The sequence below is a fragment of the Hakea prostrata genome, chromosome 3, assembly GCF_041222555.1.
Source record: "Hakea prostrata isolate BN-2017 chromosome 3, UWA_Hpros_2, whole genome shotgun sequence".
NCBI classification, from domain to species: domain Eukaryota; kingdom Viridiplantae; phylum Streptophyta; class Magnoliopsida; order Proteales; family Proteaceae; genus Hakea; species Hakea prostrata.
In genome coordinates, this window is record NC_142602.1 from 35,243,278 (window position 1) to 35,270,168 (window position 26,891).

Sequence of the window (26,891 nt, forward strand, 5' to 3'; positions counted from 1 at the left end):
CTATCAAGAGATCAATCCGAGGCAACGGGTAGCAATCTTTTGGGCAAGCTTTGTTTAGATCCGTGTAGTCTATACACATCCTCCACTTCCCATTCGCCTTTTTCACCATCACCACGTTGGCCAACCAAGTTGGGCACTCGATTGGTTCTATGAAACCAGAATTCTTAAGTTTTTCAACTTCGTTCCGAACGGCTTCATACTTTTCAATAGAGAAATTTCTTCTTTTCTATATCACTTGGTTTCGCCTTAGGGTCTATCCGAGTTTGTGCTCTGCAATGGCCCGATCGATCCCCTACATGTCCTCGGCAGACCATGCGAATACATCCTTATTCGTTGAAGAAATAACTTCAACTCATCTTTAAACTCTTCCAATTGTTCGAGACCCGACATAAGTAATCTTTTTCTCATCCTCGGTACACGGCTGTATTTGCTCCAGCTTTCTCCACCGGTTCGGGCCTTTGCATCTCTGTCTCTTCCCGATCATCTCGAACTTCTATGGGGAGGGCAGTAACCTTCTTCGGACCCTCCTTGTCTTTTAAATAGGCAACATAACACCGCCGAGAGATCTTCCGGTCGAGAGGAGACTTGACCGACTCCCATATCGAGTCGGGAATTTTATCTTCAGGTGCTTTGTCGAAACAATAGCACCTATCTTGGATAAAGATGGTCGCCCGAGAATCATATTATAGGCTGGTAGTTCTCGAACCACCAAAAAATTGATTCGGACAGTTGTTTCTTTGGGAAAACTTCCAATGGAAAGATCCAATCGAACCGATCCTTCCGCTATCGCAGATGACCCCGCAAAGCCATATAGGTGTGTAGATGAAGGTTTCATCAAGTCCCGATCCACCTTCAATTTTTGATACACTTCGTAAGAAATTAGGTCAGCTGCAGACTCGTATCAATCAATACTCTATGCACTTCCCGCCGTGCAATCTCTACCTTGATGACTATAGCATCATCATGAGGTAAACAAACATCTCTTTCGTCTTCTTCACTAAAGGTGATAGAATCTTTACCATTCAGCTTCTTCCGCTTCTGCGCCTCTCCGGCTCCAACAAATTTGGATTTGGTTTTTAAACTCCGGAATGATTCGGGCTCTGGACCCCCGAAGATGGTAAGGATCGGTGACCGAGTAGCAGCTTCAATCACCTCCTTGCCTTTTTTGGACTTCGGGGCCTCCCTCGATCGTTCTGAACTAACCGAACGATTCCTTTTAGGGGGAGCCGCACGTGGCCCACGTGGCTCCTCCCTTCTCCTGCTAATAAAACTAGACAGATGTCCCTGAGATATCAATCTCTCAATATCTCGCCTTCGGATGACGACAGTCATTAGTGTAATGACCATAGTCCTTGTGGAATCGGCAATACTTTTCCCGATCCTGCTGCTCTCCGGGTTTCAAAAGAATTTTAGGCGGCCACTTCAAAATATTTTTTCTTTTGAGGATATTCAAATATCAGCCTGAGGAGCATTCAATGGAGTGTACTCACTTCTACCGGGGGATCTTTGGCGCCAAGGTTGGGATCTTCCAACCCGATCACGAACATTCTTCTTTGGCTTCGCTTCTCGTCAGAGCCTTTTGTTCCTTATTGGAGACTTTATTATCTCCTTGGCGCGCATCTAGAATCTCCATGACTTCAGCCTCGCTTCGGCATCTCCGTACCAACTCAAGCATAAGTCGTGGGTATATCCCGTAGTAATAACTCCGGGAGTTTCCGATTTGTGAGTCCTGTGAATAGAGCGGTTCAGGCTACTGTTCATCCAAGTTTTCTATCTCCATCGTCACTTTGTTGAACTTTTCAGAAACTCTCCGATCGATTCGTTCTTTCCTTGTTTGACAATAAACAAGGTTTCTTCCGTTTTCTTGACCCGTATCCCACTGGAATCGCCCTATGAATTGGTGAGCCAATTCGTCAAAGTTTACGATCCTTCCCGAGGGGAGGTTAGAAAACCACTTTTGTGCCGCTCCAGTTAGAGATGAACCAAAAACCCCGCATAAAATTTCATCGAATAACTCGAAACCGCCATGGTCCCGTTGGTAATAGCCGATAAGAGCTGTTGGATCTCCAGAGCCATCGAATGTTGAGAAGGTAGGCAAACGGAAGTTATGGGGAAACCAATATCCCGCAATTGGCTCAGCAAAAGGAGTCTTCCGAATGACTTAGTAAATATCCTCAGTTATTCTTCCCTTAGCCAATTGCCCTAACTTCTCATTGATATTGGCCAATTCCTGACCAATCTGGGTCGGGTGATCTTCAGCAATACGATCACGACCTCGATTAACATGATCATCACGTGCTACTCGATCATCACGAACAGCCCGTCCTTCACGAACGTTTCTCTCGTCACGAACTGCTCAATCATCACGAACAGTTCTTCTGACAGTGGGTGAGTGAGTTCTTACCCCAGTATCCAACCTTGTATTTGAATCAGTTGTACTCTCTTGCGGTCTGTCGAACCGATCGCCTCGCCTTGGTTGATCATCAATCCTACGAAATCCTTGGTCTCCTTCACGGAAATTCTGATCAACATTCCGGTCTTCAGCCATTCTTTGGTCACGTGGTATTTGATCACGTGGCAATGCACGTCTCCCTGAATCGTGTTGATCAGGTTCTTGTGGTAAAACCACTCGTCTGGTGAGCAAGCGAAGTGCTTGGCTCACCTCCAAGAGTTGAATCTTTACCTGATCCAATTGATCTTGGATTGTATCAGGAGGAGGATTACGTCCTCCCCGGCCATCATCCACTTCGATAGGATTTTGGCTTTCCTGGGGAATATCTCGGATTATTCACCCCCGGGTATTTGAACACCGGAATTGCGTTGTGCAGCGGCTGCTGCGGCTGCCGATCTAGTCACCATGGCTTTTTCAAGTCTTTCCCACAGACGGCGCCAAATGATGCATCCAAAATCTGCTCAGCCCTTGGATCTCCACGTGATGTCCTGCAAAACGAAAGCGTCAGATGTGGCCCGACCGCTGGGGTCGAGAGTCCACCTCCGAAGGCTAAGTTAGTTGATGAACTTAATCACAAACGGCTCTGCTTAGAAGCACAGAGCTAATGAATGAAGAAACGGGAAAGGTGATCTAGATAGCAGGACGCTGATAGTTTGGATCTATCAGTATGTATCTGAACCTGAGTCTCAGATAGTATTCTCTTTGATCGATTGATCCGTCTCTCACCTTGTATGGTAGTGAGGTTTATATAGAGTGTACCTTCGAATCTCCTTCGTTGGATGCACTCGAGCCTTCTTCGGGTAGTCGTTGGATCTTATCAATAAGATCCGTTGAGCGATAGACTTCTACTAGTTTGGGCTAGTAGAGGACTCCTGAGATAACCGTTAGGTTATGCGGTAGTTATCCCTTTGATGATGATTATCCGCAGCCATCAGTTTGAGTTTGCTGTCATCAGGGTGATTACCCTAATCCATAAGTAAGATTAGGGCACGCTTGCAGCCGAATAATCTTTCTTCTTCAAGCAAGCCATCTTCGGATCCGGTTCGCTCGGGAGCGATTCGGTTTTCTCCGTCTCGACCGGGGTCGAGGGTCGGACCAGGTATGAACCCGGTCAGATCATAAACTCTCCATATCATAAGTAATAATGGATGTTTACCAATGCAGACTGCCAAACTTGTAAGCATGTTGCATACGTGCTTTTGCCTATTTAACTTCTCCACGTCAGAACAAGCTGCATAAATTTTATTAACAATTAGGTAAATGCTCAAATTTTTTAACACTTCCTGGAGAAGCATGTCGTGTGGTTGCTTTAGAAGCATACATGCTCAAGTTTTTATCACTTCCTGGAGAAGCATGTCCTGTGAATGCTTTGGGAAGCAAGTATCAACATGCTTATTAGAAGCTAAAGTTGAGTGTATGTCAATATAACACAGACCACATACCTTTATTTACAATACAGAATGAGTACACGAAAGTAAAGGACAATCCATTGTGGGAGTAAACAAAGAAAATTAACTTTTGGACAATTCTACCCTTGTAACCATATTACAAGACTCCCCTTCAAGTTGGTGCATGTACATAACCCATGTCCAACTAGCCAATATTAGAGATAAATCTTTTGGTACTAAGCCCTTTAGTAAAGATGTTTGTTAGTTGACCACTAGAAGGAACATATGATATAGATAAGGCCCTGTTCAAACTTCTCATTGATGAATACCGATCAGTTTCCACATGCTTTGTCCTATCACGCTGGACAGAGTTTTGAGCTTTGTTAATTGCAGACCTACTATTAGATACCATAGGAACACACAGAGATCTTATTGTAGCTCTTTTAGTAACAACCATGTAAGAATTTCACAGGATTTTGCCAATTTGCCAAAATCTCAGGAAATTTTGGATATTTTAACCCACCGAAATGAGATGGGTCGTCAAAAAGAATTTACATAACATTACAATTGAAATATCAAGATTTTGGTATATCGAGGGGGCTGGTAGTTAAAAAATTATATCCAACAAAAAACTATACACAACTAAGTCTTGCCATCTTGGTAAAAATCTCAACCAAGATTTTATCCAAGCATTAGTGTTGTCTGGTTTCAATAGAGAATAGTACAACAGCTCATATTTGAAGAGCTTTAAGCAAACGGGTACCTCAAATCAAGGGGAGTACTCGACAAGAACACAGGCAAACTCATGATTGTAGTGGATTGAAGCTCCCAAAATTGAGGTTGAATTCTCTTCCTTGGTTTGAGGTAAACTATTTTTCTCTACACTATTATTTTGGAAAATGTATGTTTAACAGTTGTTAAATGACATTGAAATTAATGTATACTGGATATTGTAGGAAGAAACTCATTGTTGGTGCTATTTCTGTCGATCGCCTTGAACCGTAGTTTTCCGCACCGAACTCCTTAGATCTGATTCGATCTGGTTTGCTCTTCGATCGATCAACCTCTCACTCCTGAAAGAAACAGAATACCAGTAAGAAACGGAGCCGATCGTCTTGATCGACGTCTTGTCTCCAACGATCTAGTCAGTATGGTGAAGATGATGTTTCAGAGCTCTCTGGAGCTTCTAAAGTGCTTGTAATGGAGTTCAATCGGAGTGAGCTTAGAGTTTGGTTGATTCCTGAGACTTACCTTCTTACGAATCTTCCCTCGCTTTTATACTAGCTTTCCTGCTTATAACACTTTTTCAATCACAACCATCGGATCATCGCTCCTCTTTGGACGTCTCTGATCATCCTTCTTTTATCTCTCAATCGAACCCGGCTAAGATTGGTTTGGCCGGTATAAACCGGCAGTGAATATTTTAGTCACAACATAAGCCCCCAAGCCTACTGATCAAGTTGAACTTATATGAGACTCTGATCAGTAGGTTTAATCCTTTCTGTCAAAATCATACAGTATTCCCTGCTGAACCATTACGCCTTCCCAGATAATCCTTGATTTCTTCAAAACTTTGATGCCAAATCACCATATCATTATTAACTTGAAAGTCGATTTATGACCATGTCCCTTATGAAATTATGTCCTCTGCAATGGTTGAATATAATATTTGAACTGCCTTGCGTAATCATTATATTACTGTACTCAGCCCCCAAATTTTCTTAAAGCCGGCCGAAATCACTTTCTTGTCAGACTTTTTGTGAATTTTCAAATATAACTTTCCATCTTCCTTAACGTTATCGCCGCTTGATCATTAATTTCGTCTTTTTCCCATGTATTGATTTCGTCTTTTTCCCATATATTACCATCATACTGTTCCCTTACCTTCTCACACATCATCTTCATTCTTTTCAACTGCAATTTTCATACGTTAACCGATTGATCCCACGCGTCGGTTATGAAAGCTAATGACCATTGATTTTGGACCATCGTGCATTTCCCCCTCCTTTCAAGAAATCTTCCCTCATTCTTTATATATATCTGTCAACTGTCACCTGCTCCCTTCCGTACTCTGCTCTCCTTCTTCGTGAATATCAAACATACCTATCCGCCATTTTCTTTATCACTCCTTTTCAGATTTTATCTTTCAGGTTTTCTTCTTCTTCCTTTCTTGTCTCCTCCATGGATCCTGCTTCCAACCCTTCAATACCCAGTACCTCTGCTCAACCTGATATACCTCAAAACGACGAGCGGATGAAAGATGTATCTGGTATTTCCTCCTCTCAACATAATCCTTTAGACTGGAAACCTGTTCCATATGCTCACGATGAAGCCATCCTTATTTATACTCTTGTCAATATGTCCAGAGAGAAAATGGACCCAAAGTATGCTGGTCTCGAGTGGTATCCCACCAAAATAAGGAAGTCCCATCTGGACTCTTATTTGGAAAGTTACCATTTCCCTTCCGATGCCAGAATATGGGTTCCTGACTCTTCCTGTAAAATCCGGCCTTATCCTAACCCTGACCCGGCCCGGATTTTATCTTGTTGCATGTCCGAAGACCCGAAAAGTGGTGGTAGAAGAGACCTGTGGGCCCTCTTAGTTGATGATTCGATGCTAGAAGCAGAGCCTATGGACATTGACGATGATGCCCCTTACTTGAGCACATTGTCAGTTTTGAGTGAGAATCTGCTCATCGACGAAGATTGAATTAATTGAAGACCTTTCCGGAATCCCATGATCAATCCGAAGTATTTTCTGAAACTAGACTTGTTGTTTGACTTGTAGGAGAAAACCCCACTCGATTTGATCCTGTATAGCCCTCTGAATCCTCTCCTGAAGTTGCTGTCATAGCTTGGTTGAGTGCCTGGTCGACTGACAGTCGACAGCCAGTCGACCAAGAGTCATGAAATCCGAATATTCATGAAATCTCTTCCCATTTTGGCCCTACATTCTTGGAACTCGTGAATGAGGACCTAACCTAATCATGGGCACTACAAAGCTCGAGGTTGGACACTCTCTTGGGCTATTCTTTGAAGTTTGGGAAAATCTTGACTCTAATCATTGGTGTATGTGTTAATCATCAATCCAAGGTATGATTCTTTCTATCCTCTTCTAATCTATTCATTTCCCTATCATTTGATAATCTTGAGACCATGGCTGAAGTGCTGCAATCTTGCAAACACTCAACCATGAGTTTCCCCTCTCCAATTCCTTAAACATCTTCACTCATGATATGCTATGATTCAATTAAGATTAATTTCACTTCATCACTTTGATTCTATTCAATCTAGCCTAATTGATTCAAGTCTGATATGTAATTTCATGATAAGCTTAGACTATATTGAAATTAAGACTCTAACTCAATTCTTATCCTATATTTGATTGATTCCTACTATCCTTCACAATTTCTATAAATTCCATTTTGATTCTTGAGGATTACCATATAGAACTTAATATTTCGAATTGGGCATTTTTGATTGAACCGTTGGATCTTCATGAAAATTGGTGTGCAATATCCTCTTACTGTTATAAACATGACCTCCAAATTTCATGTCAATCGGAGCAGTGGAAGGGCAGCTTCTGATCACATTTCCTTTGTTGCCCAGAAGTTAACAAGTCTTGGTCGACTGCTTGGTCGACTGACAGTCGACCAAGCCAGTCAAGCAAGAATTGTTAAAGCCTTGTTTTCAACCGAATTTATCCGTTTGAACCCCGATTTGAATGTTTTCTTCTCTAATGTTGCTTGTATGTTATCTAGGGTGTCAACACTGACTTTGGAACCATTCTTGGTGATCCTTGAATTTAATTACAACTTGATTAAGGTAAGGACAGTCGTTAACTTAAGTATGTTAATTACATCAACATGCTTACATTATGGGAAGTTAATGATTATGTTAATATGAGTATTCCTTTACCATACATGACTGTTAAATGTTTCTTATCAGTAATACAATGTCATATATTATTTAGAACATCATGTTCAATTATGCTTTATGAATTTAAATATGATCAATCATGTTATGATATACATTGTTTATATGATGAATTATTGATTCAAGTATGATATGATGAGATTGAGCTTGTGATTGATTACATATGACTTGGGATTGGGAGGTGTCCTTTCGACACTTCTGTCCTTGGGCATCGGAGGGAATAGTATGGGATGTTCTCCGATGGTGCCTATCGACACTTTCCCGGGTCATTGGGTGACATATATAGGGTTGTCTAGGTGTATGGTTAGGATATTTTCCTTGTCGTATCAGACCCGAATCGGAAGGGTATTGAGACAGAACGACCCATGGTAGAATATGAGCGAGAGTACTCAAGACCGGTATCCACTCTGTGAGAGGGCTTGAACTATATTGCGGATACCCGAAAGGGGCCATTTATTGGTAGGGTTGCATATGGATAGACCTGGGCTCATGGGCGCTCAAGACCGGTAACCAATCCGTGAGAGGACGTGAGAGCTTCCTGTTTACTATATGTGGACAACCAATAGGGTTGGTGAGTAATATCAGTGACTCTAGTGTGAAGGATCACCGGAAAGGATCGCCGGGGGCAAGGGATGGACGTATCTGGATCTGACATGATATGACTGAGTAGATGACTTGCATTGGGCTAGGCTTTACCGTGACATGCGCCTGTACTTATACCAAACGGTGATGTGAGAGAGAGGTGACCGATTCCCCAACCGTGGTTTATGAGATGACCTTACCGAACTTCCCCGGGCAGACCCAAGATATCTTATGATTGAGGGGGTGTGATTGACGACCCAAAGGAGTATGGTGCTACGGCTTAAAGCATGTCTACCTTAGAGACCAGCATACTTAATATAGAATCATATTTCATTTTGCCTTATATCATATTGCATCGTATGTGAATTGTATTGAATGGACTGTGTATTATGAAACGACTTGCCTTGCTGAGTTCTTTTGAACTCATTCCTTTATGTGCAATTTGTTAGATTTTCCTACAGGTACTGACAATCTTGATGGCGCGTCCTACGACCAAAGCTATGATCCCGCATACTACCCTGCGGGTGATGGCTACTATGAGAGTCAGGATTGCGGTGCCGAGGAGGATTATAGTTCATTCCAGGGTTAGCCCCACTCTTGTGAGGGAGTGGCCACGTTGGGTTCACTTCATCCATACCTACGAGGAAGTCTTCATTAGGATAGAAGAAACCTATGTGTAGGCCCCATTTCCCTGGATGACTGTAATCATTGGGATCTTCTCTCTCCAGTTTTTATGGATTTATTTATGATACTGTCTGTAACTAAACTTGATTTACTACTGCTTCCGCTATTTGTGAAGGAGTGACTTCTGATCACTCCTTCTCTTTGAGATGTTATCACTTTGAAATTGATACTTGAATGTTTCCGCACTCTGATTATCTATCTTGTCTTATTCTTTTGATCTATCTATTAGTTCTTTATACATTGATTATATTGTTCATGATTATGTTATCGTGTATGTGGGAGGCACGGCCGCTCGATCTGGATCTTCGGGCTGTGGATCACATCCTGGGTATGCCAGATAGGATACCGGCTGGATGGATGTGACAGAGTGGTATCAGAGCCCAAGATCAAGTAAGGTCCCAACCGCAGAAACGATAACGGAACATTCCGAGTTACAGATCTAAGGTGACTCAACTAATCTTAGAAGTGAATAATAGAAAACTCGGACTAGAAACCAAATTGAAGCATAAGTGAATGGTTGAATAACATACAATAATTATGATTTAACAATCAACACTTAATGAAACGATAAAGAAAGTGAATAATACACGATAATAAATGAAACCGAAATAACATTCATTAATTTAAATAAGTTTTTACAATGGGTTACATAAGGAAAGCATAACCTTAATCCTAGTACAATCTATCTATCTAGGAGATCGTCGTCGCACTCTGGATGTCTTGACATCCTCAGTGATCTGAGTGAGCTGAGACTGCATATGATCCTACCTGGACTCTACCTGTGCCAGCCTCACCTTGATCCTCTCATACATTTGAGCCTGTCTGGCTCCTAAACTCTCGAACAACTGCTCCTGTCTAACTCCCATCCTCTCCATCATGGAAGTCATAGACTGCATCTGTGCATACAGATCCGGTGCCTCTGGTGCAGCCTGTGATGGACCTCCAGTCTCAAACTGTGATGTGGGAACCCCCTGATCATTGGGACCGACCTCCTGTACACCGATATCATCCTTAGCCTGATCATCTGCTGGAATATCCTCATCATCATCCTTGGACTCCGACTCGTCACCTAGACTGGGAGACCTGTCAACATGATCCAACTGCATCAATCCAATGGTCCTCGTACCAATGGAATACCTCGTACCTCCAACATCTCTCTCTTCCCTGCTCAAATCAATTCTGAAATGACTGAAGATGTGTGTCAATAGAATTCCAAAACAAAGATTTCTAACCCCCGGATGCATGACGACCTCGATCATGACATTCTGTATAATGTAAGACAAATCGATCTCGAATCCCATATAAATCCGATAGATGAGTAAAGCATCCATCACCGTAACCACATTATGATGTCCCGCTCTCGGTATGATGTTCCTCCCTATGATTCGCCCGATAACTCTAGCCGATGCAGTCATCTCACCGCTGTTCCTAGGCTGAAAACACCGTTCATCATCCCAAAGCTTCATGCATATCTCATACAACTCGTATGGAAGCATATATCTGCTGAAATCCTCCCCTGCCGATATCCACACACATGCATGTGGACAATAAGGAACCCCGAGAATCTCTACTAGTGTGCAAGTAGTGAATCTGATCTGAGTCTTCCTAATCTGACTTGCTATCACTAACTCCATCTGATCAACTTGCCCCTCCACAAATGAAGTCAAATTATTGTAGAACAACCGAATCAACTCTGGGTACACCGGCAAATTCTCATTAAGTAAGTGTGTCCATCCCAAAGTATCGAATCTCTCCCCGACCTGAAAAGTAGTCAACTCACCAACCCGAAATGGCCGACCATTCTCGATGTTACAATGACCAAAGTATGTATCATAAAGAAACTCGGCCAATGGTGTGACGAAGCGGTGTCGATCAATCACCTCCGCTCGTGGCAGTAAAGGCACCTGACCTCTACCTCTCCTGGCCCCTACTACCCTACCTCGTGCACTACCACCTTGTCCTCGTCTCTCCATAGAGTATAAATACCTGTAGAAAAGATCAACAAGTCAATGTTAGAAAATTAACCAAATTGGACATGAAGGGCATTTTCGTAATTTTTGGAAATTTTCAAATTTGGGGGAAATTCAATTCGAGTATACTGCCATATGCACAATACTTAGAATTGCATGATTGTGGTGTTTGTTCGAAGAAAACCGGTCGAAATCGCGTCCTAAAGTTAAAAATTCAGCAAGCTAGAAAAGAAGAATTTTGATGCTTAGGTCAAATTTGGGGATTTTTGATATTGTCGAAATTGGTTGAAACGAATTGCATGATAATGTGAAGCATATCATTTGGAATGTGTGGCATCAAGTTTGACGTTAAAACTCCTAGTGGTTTGTGAGAAATCAAATATTTTCTAAATTATGGAAACTTTTGGCTACGTTCGCGAGATGAAGTTGAAAATTCGTGTTTGCTTGTTGTTTAAGCATTGTTGTTGCATGTAAACTATGGGATTTTGTTTCTAAGCATGCATGAACATGTTTCTATCTTAAAATAACAAGTTTAACATGGTATTTTCAGAAATCTAAGTAAAGAAACTATTTGAGAAGATGATGAATAGTGATTTACTTACTTGGGTTATCAATGCTTGATGTTTTGATATTGTGGAAGCCTCTAACCACCTGGAAATCACTTGGAAGTATTTGCTAATGCGTTCTCCAGAGCCCCTCCACAAGAGAAATGAGTTAGAAATGAGAAATGAAGGGAAATGAAGTTAAAAAGCCTGATTTTTCGTTACTATTGGGCTTGCTCGACTGACAGTCGACCAAGGCTATAAAAGTTGGAAAATGGGAATTTTGGATGGAATTTTTGGATTTTGACCAATGTTGGATTATTTACTTATAATATTGATGAAACTATGTATGATATAAGCATTTTAATTCATATGGTCAAGTGTGTTTTGATGAATCTCCATGTCTCGTGGTGATCAATGTTCTTTTGCAGAATTGTTCTTTTGAGAAGTCGTCTTGTAGGCTGCGGTAGTGCCGGAAATGAGGAGACGCCTGCTAGAGGGTCTGACCAACAGACCCAGGAGGATAGCCATACTACCAATGGCATCCCCAATGCCCCTGACATTGGAAGCTTCAAGGACATTGCAAGAGTCATGACTAACATGATGCAACAGCAGCAAGCTCAATTCAACCAGATGATGACTGGATTTGTGAATCTGAGAGAAGAGAACCGTGCTAGTGGGTCAGGCAATGCTGGCTTGGCGGCCCCGTATGTGGAGAGGTTCGCAGGGACCCCGCATACTCGGCTGATGGAGAGTTTCTTGAAACTGCAGGTGCCATACTTTACTGGTGTATCAAAGGATGTTCTGTTCCCTAATAGATGGCTAAGGGAATTGGAAAAGGCCTTCCGGAACTTGCAGTGTTCGGATGCTCAGAAGGTACTCTTCGCCGAGCAGAAGCTTCAGCAGGAAGCGGATGCATGGTGGACTTCTTCTCGACCTATTCTTGAAACCCTTCATGGTAGTGTTGTCACTTGGGACATATTTAAGGAAGCCTTCTGTAAGAACTATTTCCCCGAGGCAATGAAGGATGCCAAAGAGACTGAGTTCATGGCTTTGGGCCAAGGTTCCTTGTCTGTGCTGGACTACCAGCAGAAATTTGAAGAGTTATTCTTTTTTGCCCCTGAGTCGATAAGGCCTGATAATGCGAAGGCAAAGAAATTCTTCAAAGGACTGCGGCCATCTTTAAAGACGTACCTCACTCTTCTCCCTCTTGAGAGTTACGCCCAGGTGGTCCAGAATGCAAAGAAGTTGGAAGAAGCTGAAAGAGAAAATGCACGAGTTCAGAAGCCGTGGCAGCCTAGGCATCCTGGTCTAGTGGATCGTACTGAGCGTCAATTTGTGAGGCCTTCACCATATCCCACTCCTGCCTACCAGCCTAGGAGTGTGGTCAGAGTTCCAGTGTCACTCCTGTGAGTCCTCGTGGCCAATTTAGTGGAGCTCGACCTACGGGATTTGTGTAGTCTTCCCGGCCTGATATAGTACATCCTCGGCCCGCTTTTCAGAGACCCCCTTTGGCAGCCGCTTCTGTTGGACAGAGAGATCCTGTGTGTATACTGTGCAAGCAGCCCGGACACTTTGCTCGCTTGTGTCCGAAAAAGTCCGCTTTGCCTGGTGGATCTGCTCCTACCGTGAGAAGTGCCCCCGCTCCTGTTATTGCCCCTGCGCCTCCTTCTGGCAGAGTATTTAGCATCTCCGGCACTGAGCAGGACCCTTGCCATGAAGTTGTAACAGGTACATTGTTAGTCGCTTCTTTTCCAGCATTTGTGTTGTTTGATACGGGTGCATCTCATTCATTCATTTCATCTACTTTTGCTGTGAAGACTAATCTTACACCCAGATGTTTATCTAGTTGTTTGTCAATTTGTACCCCTGTTGGGTCTGGTGTTAAACTAGATAAGGTGTTAGAGGAATGTCCTGTTCTTGTTTGTGGGTTGAACTTGAAGGCAAATCTAGTGTTGTTCGATATGAGGGACTTCGACGTCATATTGGGAATTGATTGGTTGACATCCTACAACGCTGTGATCTTGTGCTCTTCTAAGGAGATCCAATTTCGTTTGAACGGAAATTCAGTTTTCGAGTTCCAAGGAAAGAAAGGAAGAGTGAGCAAGAGGACCTTGACCGCTTTAATGCAAGTCCACGCTTTGGTGGAAGATGCTTCATCTGGAAGCAAGGTTAAAGAGAAAAAGAGACTTGAAGATGTCAGTGTTGTTTGTAATTTTGCTGATGTGTTTCCAGACGATCTATCAGGACTACCCCCTGATAGAGAGGTTGAGTTTTCCATAGACTTGATTCCTGGAGCGTCTCCGATGTCTAAAGCCCCATATAGGATGGCGCCTACTAAACTCGAGGAGTTGCAAACTCAGTTGAATGAACTCCTAGACAGAGGTTTTGTGCAGCCAAGTGTATCGCCCTGGGGAGCTCCGGTCTTGTTCGTTAAGAAAAACGATGGTAGTATGCGCTTGTGCATCGACTACCGAGAGTTGAACAAGTTGACAATCAAGAATAGATACCCGCTGCCCCGAATTGATGATCTGTTTGATCAATTGAAGGGCGCAGCTGTGTTCTCAAAGATTGACTTAAGGTCTGGGTATCATCAGTTGAAAGTGAAGTCTAGTGATATCTTTAAGACTGCGTTCAGGACAAGGTATGGACATTATGAATTCAAAGTCATGCCTTTTGGTCTAACCAATGCTCTTGCCGTGTTCATGGACCTCATGAACCGGGTATTTCACGATGTGCTCGACAAGTTCGTAATCGTTTTCATTGATGACATCTTGATATACTCGAAGAACGAAGAAGAGCATGTGAAACACTTGAATTTTACCTTGCAAAGGTTGACAGAAAAGAAACTCTATGCTATGTTTAGCAAGTGTGACTTTTGGCTCTCAAGGGTAGTATTCCTTGGCCATGTTGTTTCAGCCGAAGGTATTCGTGTTGATCCGAAAAAAGTGCAAACCGTTACCGAATGGGAAAGACCGAAGACCGTGACTGAAATAAGAAGTTTCCTTGGATTGGCTGGGTATTACCGGAGATTTATTGAGAATTTTTCCAAGTTGGCTGCCCCTATGACTAAGCTAACTAGGAAAGAAGAGAAGTTCGTTTGGACCGATGAATGCGAGAAAAATTTTGAAGAGCTGAAAGTTAGATTGACAAGCGCTCCGGTGTTAACTATACCTGATAGTTCTGGTGGATTGACAATCTACACTGATGCGTCCAAGATCGGTTTGGGTTGCGTGTTGATGCAACAGGACAAGGTTGTGGCTTATGCCTCTCGGCAATTGAAAGATTATGAGCGGAACTGTCCCACTCATGACTTAGAGCTTGCCGCCGTTGTTTTTGCTTTAAAGATTTGGAGGCATTACCTGTACGGTGAGAAGGTCGCTATTTTCACAGATCACAAGAGTTTGAAATACTTCTTCACCCAGAAAGAGCTAAATATGAGACAAAGAAGGTGGTTGGAGTTGGTTTCTGACTATGATTGTGACATCCAGTACCACCCAGGTAAAGCAAATGTTGTTGCCGATGCTCTTAGTAGAAAAGATCAGAGGAAGGATTTGAACTTGTGTACCCTGAATTGGCCTTTGCTTTTGTCGATGGAAAGATTTGGTTTGGAAGTGGTTCTTGAGGATTCGAATTGTATCCTTTACGCCATGACGGCAAGATCCACCCTTAGAGACTGCATTGTTGCCTTGCAAAGTTCTGATCTTGAATTGAAAGAGAAGAATGAGAAAATTGCCATGAATTCAGAAATGGACCCTGCTGTTAGTACATCTATTGATGGTACTTTATTGTTTAGAGGTAGACTCTGTGTGCCTGATGTTGATGAAATCAAGAAGGAAATATTGAAAGAAGCACACCAGTCAATCTTCACAATACACCCTGGAAGTACCAAAATGTATAAAGACTTAACGGAACACTTTTGGTGGAATGGTTTGAAAGCGGACGTTGAAGATTTTGTTGCCAGGTGTGAGACTTGTCAATGTGTGAAAGCCGTTTGTCAACCCCTGTCCGGATTACTTCAGCCCCTTCCTATTCCTAGCTGGAAGTGGGAAGATATCTCCATGGACTTCGTGACTAGCTTACGGCGGACATGTAAAGGAAATGATACTGTGTGGGTGATTGTCGATAGGTTGACTAAATCAGCTCATTTCATTCCTATGAAGATCACTTACACTTTGGACAAGCTAGCCAGGCTTTATGTAGACAACGTGGTTCGTCTGCACGGAGTGCCTATGAGTATCGTGTTTGATCGTGATCCTAGGTTCACCTCAAGGTTTTGGAATGGGTTGCAGAAAGCCTTGGGAACCCAATTGAATCTGAGTACAGCCCATCATCCACAATCTGATGGACAATCTGAGCGTACAATTCAGATCTTGGAAGATATGCTTAGATCCTGTGTGGTGGACATGGGTGGAAATTGGGATGAGCACTTAGCTTTAGTTGAGTTTGCCTATAACAACAATTACCAAGCGACAATAGGCATGGCTCCATTCAAAGCTTTGTACGGTAACACTTGTAGGACACCTTTGTATTGGACTGAGACGGGTGAAAGAAGAGTCTTAGGTCTGGAAATGATCGAAGCTACAAGTGCTATGGTCGACATGATTAGAGAAAGAATCAAGTCTGCTCAATCCAGACAGAAATCTTATGCCGACAAGAGGAGAACCGATTTAGAATTTCCAATTGGAGAAAAAGTTTTCCTTAAAGTGTCACCTATGAAAGGGGTGACGAGATTCAACGTGAAGGGAAAGCTTAGTCCCCGCTTCATTGGACCTTACGAAATCCTAGATAAGGTTGGACTTGTTGCTTATCGCTTGGCATTGCCCCCGTCTCTTGCTGGAGTTCACAATGTGTTCCATGTTTCAATGCTTCGGAAATACATAGAAAACACGGAACACATACTACAGCAAGCGCCCGAAGGAGTTAGTGCCGACCTGTCTTACGACGAAGGACCAGCCGAAATTCTTGATAAAAAGGACAAGCAATTGCGGAATCGCACCATCCCTTTGGTGAAGATTCGGTGGAAGAACCATACCTCAGAAGAAGCCTCATGGGAAAAAGAAGAAGACATGAGAGAGAAGTTTCCTCATCTTTTTGGGAGCACAGGTACAATTTCAATTTCGAGGACGAAATTTCTTTTAAGGGGGGGAGAACGTAAATCCGGCCTCCTAACCCTGACCCGGCCCGGATTTTATACTGTTGCAGGTCCGAAGACCCGAAGTGGTGGTAGAAGAGACCTGTGGGCCCTCTTAGTTGATGATTCGATGCTAGAAGCAGAGCCTATGGACATTGACGATGATGCCCCTTACTTGAGCACATTGTCAGTTTTGAGTGAGAATCTGCGCATCGACGAAGATTGAATTAGTTGAAGACCTTCCCGGAATCCCATGATCAATCCGAAGGTATTTTCTGAAACTAGACTTGTTGTTTGACTTGTAGGAGAAAACCCCAATCGATTTGACCTTGTATAGCCCTCCAAATCCTCTACTGAAGTTGCTGTCATAGCTTGGTCGAGTGCCTGGTCGACTGACAGTCGACCAGCCAGTCGACCAAGAGTCATGAAATCCGAATATTCATGAAATCTCTTCCCATTTTGCCCCTACATTCTTGGAACTCGTGAATGAGGACCTAACCTAATCATTGGCACTTCAGAGCTCAAGGTTGGACACTCTCTTGGGCTATTCTTTGAAGTTTGGGAAAATCTTGACTCTAATCATTGGTGTATGTGTTAATCATCAATCCAAGGTATGATTCTTTCTATCCTCTTCTAATCTATTCATTTCCCTATCATTTGATAATCTTGAGACCATGGCTGAAGTGCTGCAATCTTGCAAACACTCACCCATGAGTTTCCCCTCTCCAATTCCTTAAACATCTTCACTCATGATATGCTATGATTCAATTAAGATTAATTTCACTTCATCACTTTGATTCTATTCAATCTAGCCTAATTGATTCAAATCTGATATGTAATTTCATGATAAGCTTAGACTATATTGAAATTAAGACTCTAACTCAATTCTTATCCTTTATTTGATTGATTCCTACTATCCTTTACAATTTCTATAAATTCCATTTTGATTCTTGAGGATTACCATATAGAACTTAATATTTCGAATTTGGCATTTTTGATTGAACCGTTGGATCTTCATGAAAATTGGTGTGCAATATCCTCTTACTGTTATAAACATGCCCTCCAAATTTCATGTCAATCGGAGTAGTGGAAGGGCATCTTCTGATCACATTTCCTTTGTTGCCCAGAAGTTAACAAGTCTTGGTCGACTGCTTGGTCGACTGACAGTCGACCAAGCCAGTCAAGCAAGAGTTGTTAAAGCCTTGTTTTCAGCCGAATTGATCCGTTTCAACCCCGATTTGAATGTTTTCTTCTCTGATGTTGCTTGTATTTTATCTAGGGTGTCAACACTTACTTTGAAACCATTCTTGGTGATCCTTGAATTTAATTACAACTTGATTAAGGTAAGGACAGTCATTAACTTAAGTATGTTAATTACATCAACATGTTTACTGTGAAACCCGACCCAAACCTAGCCAGGTCACCCTATCTATTTTGGGTAAAGAAGGGTTAGTTTAATTATTGACTTTGAAGTTGGACCGTGATTTCAGTTTTGTTTAATGTTGATTTTGAAGTTTGACCGTGATTTTAGTTTTACTATCTTTGAAAATCTTAGGAAGCCATGTCAGACCTTTCTCTTAGGGTTGATCCAATGTCCCAAAATGAGGGATGATGTCTTTGTGGGCCATCTCAGTAGAAGATATCGTGTTTGACCCAAATCCCATGGATATTGATGATGGTGTTTCCTTATGGAAACCTTAATTGATTTGGTATTGAACTACTCACTAGTGAAGAAGAACTCGGTTGATGGACCTAAAGCTTAGTTGGACCTGGTTTGAAGACATCCCTCCATACTAGGTAAGTAGTATGATGTGTTGAAAGAAGCCCATCCAAAAATATTGAAGTTAGGCCCATTAAATCCCTATTTTTGAACAAGCTGTCCAGGCAGTGGCATTTTGGTAATTTTCTGTTTTGAAGGTTTTTAAAAGATTTATTTCTTTTAATTTCGTGGTAAACATTCCCACTAGGTTTCTAACTCTCTATGGAACGTGGAAAGGACCTTAGATCTTCCTCTTTGGCAACCAATCAATCAACAGGGTCAGTTTGGTCAGTTTGGTGAAATCCTAGTAATTCTTGGACTCTGTGTGCTATTTAAAGAGGGGGAACTCCATGTTTTTCAATCCCAATCTGTTCTAAACCTTTGGAGAACGTGGGAAGAGCCCTAGATCCTCTCCTTCAAAGCCAAGGAAGACCCTCAAACATCTGTTCAGATTTCTTCATCGGTTTCTCTTCTAAAAGGTTAGTATTCAATTTGTTTCTTCTTTAATTCATTCTTTCTTCTCTACTTCTGATATTCTGATTATGAGAAGGGTATTACACTGCTGTAATGACCTCTTCTCTAATTCTTTTAGCCCTAGAGTGAACAATTCCCCAATTCACTCTATGTTCTTGAAACCATATGGCGATGATTCTTGAATTTGATTTCCACCAACAATCTTGATGATACTTTCCCTGAATTTTCTACCTATCTTTATGATTGTGGGGAAGGTCTCATACTATTACCATGACCTTCCCTTGTGTCCTCATGATTGAGGAGTTAATCTTTGTTTTTACTTGGACCAATTGGCAACCCTTCTAGTTTCTATTAATTCATTGGATCCTCCCCAAGACCTTCTTTATTATGATTTCTTTATCTTTATTCCCTAGGGTGAATCTTTATTCTCCCTAGTCTTCCCATGGGATATTAGGATTTCTTTCCTTTGAATTTATTTACATTCTTTTCTCTCATTGGTAGACCCTTCCTAATTCCATTCTTGATTTTGAAATACTAATGAGATGTTCCTTTATCTATCTTGGGTTGTTTTTGTGAGAATTAATTATGGGTAACTCTCATGGGAGGTAACCAACTCTTTTGAGAGGTAACCATATCTGAGACCCTAATGTTCTTTTATCTGTTGGAAACTTCCCAACACCTTTTCATATTGTGCATTCTTTGTTTCTCTTTTCCTAGGGTGAATCTTGATTACCCCTAGCCTTTCCATGAGTGCCATAAGTTTTGTTCTGAATCTGCACACCGAAGAGGGGTGAATTATTTGAAGTACCTAATGAACTCCAATTCTTGATCTGAAAGTATTTCTAGAAACTAGACTTCTTGATTGACTCATAGAAGAAAACCTCACTCAATTTGACCCTGTATAGCCCTCCGAATCCCTGTTTGAACCTTGCTGTTCTACCTTGGTCGACTGACTGGTCGAGTGGGCCACTCGACCAAGCACTCGACCAAAGGAAGGTGAAATCCGAGAAATTGTAATATTAGGGTTTTTCACTCTTATTTAAACCCTACTTCGAGTTTCTTAGTTACGGCAGCCTCCTAAACACTTTTTGAACGTGAGAAGACCTCTCCGAAACTCTCTCTGGTGATTTTGAAGATTCCTCTGCAGATCTGAAGCCTCTCTTCTCTGTTCTTACAATTCAAGGTTAGTATCTCTTCTGAATTATTAATTCTCTTTTCTTGATCTTGTTCTTGATTGAGATCTAGAAGTTGATGCTGCATCCTTGCAACCATCCCTTTGTGATCTCCTTCGTTTCTTTGAGATCTATGATCATCATCATGATCTCAACCCTAGCCGAAGATTCTCTTGAAACCCTAACCCTTGCTTGAGTTCTGGAAACTCTTGTTAACCTCCCATGCGAGGGAAACCTCATGGATAATATTTCTAGTAACCTAAATTAGTTTTCCTATGATTTTCTTATTGCCTTTTGCCAATTATTTAATTTTCTTTCATTCTGTGTTCTCAACCTTTTTATGGGAACCATAAGGTTGAAACCCTAATTTCTTGGGTTAGATCAAGAACCCATATTTTGACCATGACTTGATGATTTTATCTTCCCATATGATTCTAATACATCCTAGGAAGTTCCCCTTCGAATTTCGGATCAATCCGACTTCAAACGAGGAAGTTATGGCCAAAGTAGTCTGTACAATTCCGTACTGACTTGCTTGGTCGACTGTTTGGTCGACTGGGCCAGTCTACCAAGCACTCGACCAAAGGAGTCAGTAGCTTCATTTTCCGCCCGAATTGATTCGTTTGCTCTCTGATCTTTTAGGCATCTTTCCTAATGTTGTATCTATGATTGTTAGGAGTCTATTTGCTAAGTTTGGAGTTGCTCTCTTTGGTTTTGGATCATATTCTTCGATAATCAGGTAAGGATAGTTGATTCCTTAACTACATAGATTGCTTGTTCTCTGGTTTCTACTTTATGAAACTATGAGATTACCTACTGCTGTTGTATTTTAATTCTGATCTCCTACTGTGAGAACAGTAGCACTTATTTATATTATCTTTTTCATTATTCATGTTATATGAGTTACTTATTACTGCTTAATCTGATTTTGTCACATCCTCCCAGCTGGTACTGTCACATCCACCCAGCCGGTACCCTATCTGGCATACCCGGGATGTGATCCACAGCCCTGAAGATCCATAGTTCAGGGACCACATAATCCACATCGACGATAATACAATCATGAACAGATAATAATCATAAACTAACAATGAATGATCATGGAATTCAGAAATAAGGTGTCAGACATAATCAGAGTGCGGAAATAAATATCAAATCAGATAAATTAAGAAGGCAGTGGGCGGAATCCACTCCTTCACCAAACGGAAGTGAGGTCAAAATTTAGTTAAGTACAAGTCTCAAGTTATAAAGGTAAGTTAAAGTTATTACAATTCTTCTAAGTATACTGTCACAAAAGAAGGGGTAACTACTCATAAGTCTCCTCCATAATAAATATATCTTCTTCAAAGTTGAGGACCATGGAGACCCAACATGACTGCTCCCATACAACTCCGGGGCTAACCCTGGTACGCCTGGTAATCTTCTTCGGTATGGTCACCGAAGTCTTCAACGTAGCCAGCCTCCGGATGGTAGTATGAGGTATCTGGGTCCGCCTCAGGGAGGGTGCCATCAGAGTAATCACCTGTAGAATAGCCTAACAAAATATTGCAACAGAAAAGGAATGAGTTCAAAAGAACTCAGCAAGGAAGTTATCCCACCACACATAAACCACAAGATAATCATAAAATGATGCAAATGATATGAGGCATATAATGCAATATGACTTTATTCTAAGTATGTTGGTCATCTATGGTAGACATGCTTTAAGTCATAGCACCATACTTCTTTAGGTAGTCTCGGTCACTCATCACCGGGGGAATTGGGTCCCGCATCCCTCTCGGACAAATCCATGGTTGGGGTTTCGGTCACCGCTCTCTCACATCACCGTTTGGTCTAAGTATTGGCGCATGTCAGGGTATAGCCTAGCCCAATGCAAGTCATCTACTTAATCATATCATGCCAGTTCCAGATACTTCCATTCCTCCCCTCTCGGGATCCTTTCCGGTATCCTTCACACTAGAGTCACGGATATTACTCACCGGACTCATCAACCCTATTGGTCATCCACAAATGGTAAACGGGAAGCTCTCACATCCCTCTCACGGATCATTTCACCGGTCTTGAGTGCCCGTGAGCCCAAGTCTAGCCATTTGTAACCCTACCAATAAATGGCCCCTTTCGGGTAACCGTAATGCAATTTATGTCCTCTCACGGAGTGGATACCGGTCTTGAGCGCCCACAAATCCACACTACTACCACGGGTTGTTCGGTCTCAATGCCCTTCCGAATCGGGTCCGATATGATAGGGACATCCTAGCCATACATCTAGACAAATCCTATGCATGTCATTCAATAACCGGGAAAGCGTCAATGGACACCTTCGGAGAACATCCCATACTATTCCCTCCGATGTCCAAGGACAGAAGCACCAGTAGGGTACCCCTCAATCCCAAGTTATACTTAAGCAATCACATGCCCAAGTTCATCATATCAGTTCACAAGATACAACATCATAATAAGCATTCAATTCATGACATTGACATAAGTCATCATATATTGAAATTGATAAACATGATAAAACATTGAAGTAATATAATGTAAACACAAAGCTACTATTAAAAGACATATGTAGCAAGTCTAACACGATAAGAATATGAAATAGAAACTATATTTACTAGGTTAGGAATACCAAGTCAAGATTTCCATATCCTAGGTAATTACATCGATAACTATCCTTACCTTGAATCGGAGAAGAGAATGGTCCAAGATCACAAGCAGTGGCCCAAATAGTCTTAAAGTCCTAAACAAGCATATATGAAAGGTTAGAGAAGAAATCAGAACAATCGGAGATCAAACGAATCAGAACTGGGAAAAAGTTGCTGACAGCAACTCTATTGGTCGATACATTTGGTCGATAGTATCGACCAATAGTATCGACCAAATCAATTCCAGGACAGCAAGCTGGCTTTTCGGATTCTTGCCTAGATTTGGTCTTCCGGGTCTCGGATTGACATGAAACTTGGAGGATAGTCTAAGCACAACATGGGGACACTAATTATCAAGAAACTTTCATAATCCAATGGTCCATTTGGAAATCCCCAAATTGACATATTAAGGTTAAGAGTTGTAGATCATGGCATTGGCTATATCTCAATGCAAATTAGGGGAAAACATGGGGGATTAGGTAGGGAATTGTTTAGAAGTAACATGGAGCACATATGCAAGGTATAGATTAGGTTAATCATGAGCTTCATCTCAGTTTTGGTAAATAAAGCAAGTTGGTAAGCAATAAATCATGGAAATGTGTAGTCAATGATCATGAGGTGAATCAATCATAGTCATATCGGTGAAAACATCATTGTATGGGGTTTAGAAGGTTCATGGCAAGGTGTATGCAAGGTTGCAGCACCTTGGCCATGGTCCCAACAGTAAAATAGAGAAAAGATGAGTGAGAAAGTGATTAGGAGAGAGAGTCATACCTTTAAAGTGGAACAAGAAAGTAGGAATGAGTGGTTGGCAATGATTGATGAAGAAGATGCTTCACCACTACCAAGGAGGAGTTCTTGGGAGGCTCTCTCACGTTCCCAGATGTTAAAAACGCGAGAATAGGGCTCCAGTCTTGAGGAATAAATAAATAGAAAAGAATATTCCAAGAATCTTTAAATCGGGCTCAATAGAGACTTGTTGGTCGATACCTTTGGTCGATGGTATCGACCAATAGTATCGACCAAAACAATCTCTGCAGAAATTTTACAGAATAGTTCAGCAACTTTAGGTGCGAACTTGGAGGGCTATACAAGGTCAAATTGCATGGGGTTTTCTCCTACAGTTCACTCAAGAGGTCTAGTTTCAGGGAGTACCTTCGGATTATGCACAGGAGTCCGTTTGCTATTTCAACTGTCTCGCTCTTCCTCAGTGCGCAGATTCTAACCTAGCACTGGTAATGTGCTCAAGGAAGGAGCAGCATCATCAATGTCCATAAACTGGAATCCCGACATTACGTCATCAACCAGTAGGGCCCATAAGTCCCTCCTACCACAACTTCGGGTCTTTGGACCTACAAACATAACAATGACCGGGTCGGGTCAAGGTTAGGTAAAAGCTGGATTTTACATGTACCCTATCTGGCATACCCGAGAGTGTGATCCACAGCCCGAAGATCAGGTATCGAGTAATCAATCTCCCACATAAACAATAACATAATCATGAACAATAATAAACGAAGTGCGAAAGATAAACCATAGATCCAAATAAGGAAAGAATGAATCATATATAAATCAGAGTACTAGATATAATCAGAGTGTCTAAATCAGATAAGTAAAGTGAGGCGAAATCCCACTCTACATACAGCGGAAAAGTAGTTCTAAAAGAGAAGAAACAGGATAGAGTCTAATCCCAACAGCAGGTAAAAAAGGTAACTAAATTGTTCTCAATCTTATAGACAATATCCCTATAAGTATAGATCTCATAAATGGCACAAGGGCGCTTCCACTCTATGGTCGGACTAAGCATCGTACGGAGCATAACCACTCGCGGGATCTTCAGTGTAATTGTCGTAACCGCAATCACCTTCCTGGAGATATGCCTCTTCTCCTTGCGCTTCTTCATACGGGCCGTCATGGTATTCAGAACCAGTAGAATAGTCTAACAACATTGTACAATAAAGGAATGAGTTTCAAAGAAACTCAGTAAGGCAGTTAAATCCATAATAACGTAAATGGCAGGATTACAAAACAAACATAGATGCAATATGGTATGAGAAAAACAATGAATGTATGAATCTAACTCTATATATGCTGGTCTCTATTGTCAGACATGCTTTAAGTCATAGCACCGTACTTCTTTAGGAAAGTCTCAATCACTCATCATCAGTTGGTAATGGGTCCGGCATCCCTCGGGACATTCCATGGCTGGGGGTATAGGTCACCACTCTCTCACATCACCATTGGTCTAAGTACCGGCGCATGTCAGGGTAAAGCCTAGCCCAAATGCAAGTCTTCTACTTAGTTACATCAAGTCAGATCCAGATACGTCCATTCCTTGTCCCTGACGATCCTTTCCGGTATCCTTCACACTAGAGTCCTCATAGTCCCTGACTATGGACTCATCAACCCTATTGGTTATCCACATATGGTAAACGGGAAGCTCTCACGTCCCCTCACGGGTTAGTTACCGGTCTTGAGCGCCCGTGAGCCCAAGTCTATCCATATGCAACCCTACCAATAAATGGCCCGCACAATGTGATTCCTGTCCTCTCACGGGTTGGTTACCGGTCTTGAGCGCCCATGAATCCCCATTGCTACCACGGGTCGTTCGGTCTCAATACCCCTCCGATTAGGGTCTGACATAACGGGACATCCTAGCCAAACACTACTAGACAGTCCTAGATATGTCATCCAACAGTTTAGGAAGGTGTCCAGAGGGCATCTCCGGAAAGATCCCATAATATTCCCGTAGTAGTCCAAGGACAGAAGTGTCAAAAGGACACCGCTCCTTTCCAAACCATACTTAAGCATACACAAGCATCAATTCATAACATCACATATATGGTAACTTCATACATGGAAAGAAATCAATAATTACAATCAACTTGTATATAACTGGTAAGTAAATCATACATGAGTCAATTCAATATAAATAAGTAATGCTACTGATATCAAGACAGTACCACAGTAGTATAACATTATAAGAATCTAATTAAAGAAGTAAATTAACAAGATTCAAATATAGAAACTAAGATATGCAATTTATGTTGTTAAAGAAGTAACCATCCTTACCTTTTATAACTTGCAAAGGAATCCTAAGAAATCAAGTAAGATCTTGACAAACTTGAGAAGAAGGTCCTAAACAAGTGTATACAACATATTAGGAAAGATCCCTAACAGAAAAGATATCAAAACATCCAAAACAGACCAATTCTGGAGTTGATGTACTCATTGGTCGATTGGATTGGTCTACTGCCCCAGTCGACCAATCAGTCGACCAATGCAGACAGTAGCCTATAAAATCAGAGTTTTAAGATATAAAATCCGAATTTGGTGGTTCAAAAGGGTACTAATCAAGGGGTAAACTACATTAGTAGTATCCTAACATATAGGGGACCTCAAAACACTAATCGAATCAAGTCTTCAAGATACAAATTAGGAAACAAAAAGTTACCATAATTAGATCAATCATGGTTCTTGAAGAATTCAAGATAGAAATCAAAGACAATAACAATAGGAGAATGAATCATTGATTCAGATAAAGGTATCATGAAAGGCATACTTAGATCTTCAAGAAAATAGACCTAAGAGCATAAATCTAAATAAGGAAACAAAACCTGCCATATATGTAACTATCATGATTCATGAAGAAAACATGGTATGGTAGAAGAGAAACAACTAGAGATTGATAGATCATGGATCATGAAAAGAAAACACAGCAATTGACTACTAACATGATCAATATAGTAGATCTAAGAAGATCATAATTCAAATCAGAAGATAAACAAAGACAAGATCATGATTTGATCATGATTCCTTCAAAAGCTTGCAATGATCATGGTTAAGATCATTGCATTAGCCATTAATCCTTAGGAAGATCATGAGAGACAAGTCCAGAGATGTTTGCAACAGAGCATGCAGCATCTCCTCTACTGTCTCAACTCAAAAAGGTAAGAAAAACAGAGATGGAGGAGAAGATGAGAGTGTAGACATACCTTTGATGCAAAAGGAAGAGTTTTGACGAAGATCCGTCAAGAAAAACACCAAGGATGCAAGGGAGATGACTTGCAGAGGTCTTTGTTTCGTTCCAAAGAGTTTGGAGGCAGAAAATACGAAGTAGACTCGAGATTGGACTTAAATAGAGCAAGCAAGAC